We start from the raw sequence: 6,884 nt of genomic DNA on the forward strand, positions 1-6,884 counted from the left end.
GCCTTCGCGATGCTTGACTCTTATGCCTTTTCATCCATGCTTAAAGGCCGGTTATAGGCGGTTTTATGGACCTCTTCTAGTTGTACACATTCGTAATCATATGCAGGATTAATCTCCTCTTAGTACGTTATGTTAAGAAAAAAGAAACATTTTTTTGAAAAAAGATCTATTGCTCTGATTGCTCCGCCTCTCAATAATGCATATGGGTATACACTTATGTTATGTTAAGCAAAAAGAACCATTTATTGAAAAAAAGAACCATTTATTGAAAAAAAAGGGAGGATCTATTGCCCTGATCACTCTGCCTCTTAATGATGCATGTGGGTATACACTGGATGCTTTAGCCAGCTGTTCATTAGTAGTGGGAATGCCATTTTGCCTGCTTGTTCTAATAACGGTATCCAGACATTCTTGGAGCTTCGTTTTACTAACCTTTAGAGTGTACACCGGCCTCCCTGCTCCTCACTTGGACAGCGTCGCCTGTTTCGTCTTATTGTCGTAAGCGATACAAGTAACATGACAGCCGACACCGCATCTTTTATAATAGCGGAGTTCTGATAGGGCTACTTTCCGAGCTACGCGATTGGTTGGTTTATAGCCAATCCGAAACCTGTTGCCCTGGTAACATTAACGCATAGTTCATGGTGGTTAGTCTGCCTATGGCTTTCCGCGATTGGATGGGTTCTAGCTAATCCAAAGCCTGTTGTCGCGGTAACGCTAACGCACGGTTTGTGTTTATTAGGCTACACGATACACTTTGATTACGCGTGTTTTCTGATTATGCGATAATTTTACTTTTCCGTGTGCAGATAAGAAGGGTTGCAGAAATAGACAATTGTTTGAGTGTCATATTGTCGATATATCCTGTAATTACGCCTCAAATTAAACTACTGGCTTCTCAGGCCAGGATTAACTTTAAGGTCCTTGTTCTTACCTACCGTGCTCTACACGGCCTGGGTGCTGAGGACATCGGGTCCCTCGTGTCCTTCTACACTCCGGGCAGGGCCCTGAGATCAGCTCACAAAAATCTTCTGACGATCCCTCGGACCGTCAAGGCCAGGTGGAGGGAGGGCTTTTTTCTCCCTTGCCCCCAAACTGTGGAACACGCTTCCAGCTGACCTTAAGGGCCAGCCATCTCTTGCCCTTTTTCGTAAAAATCTAAAAACCGGGCTTTTCGCAGAGTCCTACCCGTAAATTCGCCTCTCTCAGGTGCCTCCGACCACTCAGCTGCTTTTCCACCAGATGCGCCTTGATGCCTCCGGGTTAAGTTGCACCATATAAATCCCCAATTCATTCATTCATTCATTCATTGGTTTATCGTCAGCCAACCCAAGCTTTGTTGTTATAGTAACGGAAACGCAATGCCATACTAAGTTGTGTCGTCGTTATACTCGTACTCGATTGAGTGTCTTCACCGTGTTGTATCTTTTCACGCATGTTTACATTATGACAACCCCGTATGAAAATAGGGGAAGGTTTTGGGAAGTACAAAAACTTTGAGTACCGTTTCGAACAGCAGTATTATGGTTAGAACTGCAGGACAGAGTGCTACGTTCCCATTGGTTAACCAGTAGCCAACCAGGGTGATATTGATATAGCGACGTTAACACAATGTTTTCTTTTGTAACGCACTCCTTGTATACGTTCTTAAATGAATATTTTTATATATTATCTTGTTTATTGATTATCCCCCTATTATCTTGTTTTGGAGATGAGGGTCTAGTCCTTATTACCGCAGTTTCTGTGATTCCTCAAGTACGGACCTTCCTATGCTTCGCATCACTAGGCAAATTGAAGATTTTACATATTGAATCAGAGGGTGAGACGTCAGTATCATGGGATATAGATCTGTGTGCTAAAGGTACGCAGCATTAAATTTGATTTAAATGATACTAGGTGGTATTAACTGGTACCGGGATACCTGGTAGGGTCATCTCCCTCCACTGTGTGCAATCGTAACAAGTTCTTGAAGGATACTATGAAGCTGAACTTACATCTCATTGTACTATTCATTACCAATCCTCTCTGCTATTTAAGCCACATCTGACACTGTTGAACCGGGACATGTAGAATTGTTCATGTTTTTTCCTTTTAGTGTTCAAGTTGCCGCCTCTTACATTCATTTCTACTGTTTCTAGGCCGCACCATTTCAGATCCTCAATACTATGGCCTGCCATCTTCCAGTGCTCTGCGAGCGGGGCACCCTTTTTGTTGTTCCTAATTTACGGCCTATGTTCATTTAGGCGGATCGGAACCTCCCTGGATGTCTCGCCTACATAGCAAAGTTGGTAGGGGCATTGTATTAGGTAAATCACATTTTTTGTTCGACAGTTTATAAAGCTTTTAATCTTCAGTGTGACATTGCTATATGTGATATTGCTTCCTTTGATAATATTACCACAGTTGACACATCCTGAGCAAGGAAAAGTGCCCGTGGGTAGTGGTGCATTATTAATGCATGGTTGTGTCGCATTTTTGTTCTCTCTGTATGTGTGGACCAGACTATTTCTAATAGTCCGGTTCCTCCTAAATGACAACATTGGTTTAGGCAATTTCTCATGTTTGTTATTTGTGACTAAATGCCAATTTCTATTGACAATGTTTTTTATTTTGTTGCTGGCTTGGTTGTAGTTCGTCACAAAGATTAATGGTTGTGGTTCATTGGGGGATACCTCTTTTTTATTGAATAGGTTCTCTCGATTGAAATATTTTGCTCGTTTATATGCGTGACGGATCATCCGTCGCGGGTACCCTCTTTCTAGGAATTTTTGCTTTAGGACCTGGGCATGTCTATCATAGTCATTTATGGTTGTACAATTCCTTTTCAGCCTTAGAAATTGTCCAAAGGGGATAATATTCTTTTGGCAAGGCGGATGGTTACTATTGAAGTGCAGCATGGTGTTTCTGTCGGTCGGTTTGGTGTACAATTCGACACTTAGTGAACCTTCTGTGTGTTTGATTATAATGTCAAGGAACTCACATTGCTCACGATGTTTGTGTGAGGTGAATTTTAGATTCTTGTCTCCTAAATTGAGCCACTCGATAAACTTGGTAAGAGTGTCCATACTGCCTGTCCAAATAAAAAAAATATCATCAATGTATCTTGACCATTCTGATACATTTTCAAAGAAAGGCGCAGTTTGATTAAATATATGTTTGTCCTCAAATTGGGAGACATACAGACAGGCCAGACTAGGAGCGCAGGTAGCCCCCATGCTGGTCCCTTTGACCTGTCTGTAGAGGTCTTTCTTGAAAAAAAAAATATTGTTCTTAAGTACCAAGGTTATGCAGTCCACAATAAAGGTTTGATGGGCTGTCAGGTCTCTGCCTTCAATGCTCAGGAGATTTCTAATCATTGCAATTGTGTAATCCTGGAGCAAATTCGTATAGAGTGCCTCTATGTCTAGTGTTACCAGAATTTGCTTATCAGGGTTAAAGCTGAGGCACTCTACTCTCTTTATCATGGACATGGTGTCCTTAATGTATGCCTTTTGCTTAATAACTAAGGGCTGTAAGAACACATCCGCATATTTGCTGAGGGGTTCTGTGAGTGATCCTATGATAGATACAATCGGTCTAATAGGAGGATTTGTCATGTCTTTATGGACTTTTGGGAGGCCGTATAATGCTGGAATGATAGGGTCAGTATTAGATAAAAAAGCGAACTCCTCCTCGCAGATGACTTCATCATCAAAATTTTGTATACACTTTTCACAAAAAAACTCTTGAGAACAGCCTTGTTAATCCATCTTCTGTTAGAATTGTGTAATAACGGTATAATAATCTGTGGGAGTTTATTACTTTGATGTACCAGTTAAATTAGAACCTCTTACCTCTTGCCTTTTTCGTACCTGAGTATTTTCAGACAGGTCTGTTAGTGTTTCGCTATGAGATTTGCAACATTTTCCATGCAGTAGTCCTTAAGTTTAGCATTGGGACTTGTAGTGTGTGATTTTATTTACTTTCCCCCTGGAACCCCAAAGTCTAAATGTAAATCCACATGCTCAGCTTGAATGGCCACTCTTGATCAGAGGTATCATAACCACTAACATGAAGCGCTTGCTCAACACATCTTGAGAACCGTCACACCAAATCACCTCCTTACCACAGCTTGTTGGCTCCAGATTGCCCTGTACTGGCACTCTTCCTCATAAGCTCTAATTACTTGCCTCGACTGGAAAATTCCTAAGAGATTTTCCCAATCCTTTTCTCTTACACAACATTCCCAAAAAAAGGATTCTCATGGTTAAACCTTAAAACAAATGGTATGCTGAGGTTACAAAGCATTCCACCATATCCCGAACTGGGGAACCCCTATAAAAAGTATATTTTATGCTGGCGGCGTGTTTTGCAGAATCTTCCTAATGCATGCTGCTTTGCAAAGGACAGCATCAGTGAGGTTTTCATTGGGGCTTGCGGCAAACTTGAAAGAAGGGGGTTCTTACAACAAGTAGCGGAAACGAGAAGTTTCTCTCCGAGCCTTAAGTCCTCATGTCCTGCTTTAATGTATCTATCACCTTTCATCTGTACAGACTCTTATAAAATCTCAGAGTACCTGGAGGCATAGTTTCACTCTAAGTCTGTTTTCTGGCTTCAGGAATGTGTTTAGGATCCAATCTCTGTATTTACCCATAAAGTATGGGAATAGAGCTTCTGGCATTTCAGATGTTGGATGGCGCCTCGGCATCTTTTCTTTAAACAGATTTACCTGATTTAAAATTAAACCATGAACTCAGAAAAAAGTCAAATGTCAATGTTTTCACATTTCTTAGAGCTGCTCTGTAGGCATCTGAATGGAGAAATCTGAGGCCCCAGGGTTAAGGGACATAATCATCCAATTTCTGGTTGGTCTTAATGTCCGTTCTCAAGGACAAATGTTTGGAGAGCACGTGAGGAGTGTCGCTCGAATCTTTCGGGGTGGGGGGTGTTCTGAGTGTACATTGAAGGTGGATCTTTCACAAAAACCTCAGCCAGTGTGGTAAACTATAATCAATCAATCAATCATTGCACAGCACTGTCACTCCTAGGGGTATCTGGGCGCTGAGGTTGTTGCGTCTGCATCGAAAAGCCAGATCTTGAGTCGCTTTCTGAAGACTGCCAGGGAGGGTGCCATTTGGAGGCATGGCAGGAGGTCCTTCCAGGCTTTGGCGGCGATGTAGGAGAATGTGCGGCCCCCGCTGCGGGTGCGGTGGATGCGGGTTGGTGTGCGATGGCGGGTGAAGTGGAGCGCAGGTGTCTTGAGGGAAGGTGGAAGTTCAGCCGGTAGTTGATGTAGGAAGCTCCTTGTTTGTGGAGGGATTTGTAGGGGTGTGTGAACGTCTTGAACTGGCATGGTTTCTGTACGGGGAGCCAGTGGAGGTTTCTGAGGTGAAGAGAGATGTGGGTACGCTTGGGGAGGTCCAGGATGAGTTGGGCCGCCGTGTTCTGCATGGTCTGGAGTCTATGAAGATGATCTGAGGTTTTATGGCTTGAATTGCGCCGACCTTGCCAGTCAGACAGCGGTCAGCTTAAACTAACTTCTTGGAAGGTTGGAACCTGGTATACTATTATAATTCAAATAGGTGTACAAGTGAAAAATAATTATTTATTGAAGGACAAGCCTAGCAAACACCTCGCTGAATCAGCACCCCCTCATGAGTGAGCAACTGTCGTTTAGAATCTCCAGAACAGAATATTCCGAATGTACCAAGCAATGGATGCAAGGGGAGGGAAAGAAAATGAAAGTACCACATGGGATAAGGGAACAGGATTATACAGAAGGGAGAATTTCAAAAAACACAATATATATATCGGTATATTTCCTATATAACTATACAACATAACATATACACTCTTTGTGTATTCATTATATATGGCAAACCATTTATATGTTTTAGGCAGACTTTTAAATTGGTGTTTTAAGCTGTTTGTAGATAAATATGTAAATATCCTCATGGTTTTGTGTGGTCCTTAAGTCTTTGTGCTGCATGCTTTGCTTTCTGCTTTTTGCTCCATCAGAGGCGTCTTGCAGTGTTTGAAAACACTGTACCTGAAATTAAACAAAAAATGTGTGAGCTTTTGTGTTCCTAAGGTGGCTCTCAACATGCAGTGGTGGGGAGAGGGGGTGGGGGACTGCACCCTTCATAGGTCTTGTATGCCGACCAATGTTCACAAACCACCCCCACCTCTCATTTGCCTACATCCCATGGTGACTACACCATGTCTGTGTTTTAAAATACGAAGGTTGCAGAATTCAGGAGTTGCCCGGCGGATACAAATCCTCTGTCAGTAGCTTTTCCACAAACAACAGCTCTTTGTCAGGGGGAGGACAGCACACTTTTTGTTCTTTGTGGCACTCGTTGAAACCCGACCCCTGAAAGCGGAGGTGAAGGGTTAAGTGGTTTTGTTACCTAAAAAAACGCAAATTTGAGAACTCTTTTCTGCTTGATGATTCATTATTGTGACTAGGGTGACGTCATGCTGGCACAGTTCTCTGCGTTTGGCACGTGTTGAGTCACAAACGAGTAAGAGCCTATTTAAGTACCTTGAGTGTCACAGGACACACATGCCCAGCCTGGTCACATGCCCAGCACGATGCATTCAGCTGTTATTCTGTCCAGCTCGGGTGACAACTTGGCATGGAGTTCATTTGAGACAGAGTTCAATCCCAATGGAAAAGGGAGAGAATTTAAACCATAACTTTCATGCTGACTTGCATCTGAAACTCAGCCATAGTAATGTCTACATCATGTTTATTACTTGTTTTATTTGAGAAAATATTATTTTAGTTTCTGCGATACTTCCTGGTAGTTATAGTATGACTGAAATTGTATTAAATTGTGGATTTAAGGTGGTAACCTAAAAAAAGAAGCCAATTCTGTACACATGGTAAGTCAGTGGCCACA

The sequence above is a fragment of the Lissotriton vulgaris genome, chromosome 10 (genome assembly GCF_964263255.1).
Source record: "Lissotriton vulgaris chromosome 10, aLisVul1.2, whole genome shotgun sequence".
Classification (NCBI taxonomy): Eukaryota; Metazoa; Chordata; class Amphibia; order Caudata; family Salamandridae; genus Lissotriton; species Lissotriton vulgaris.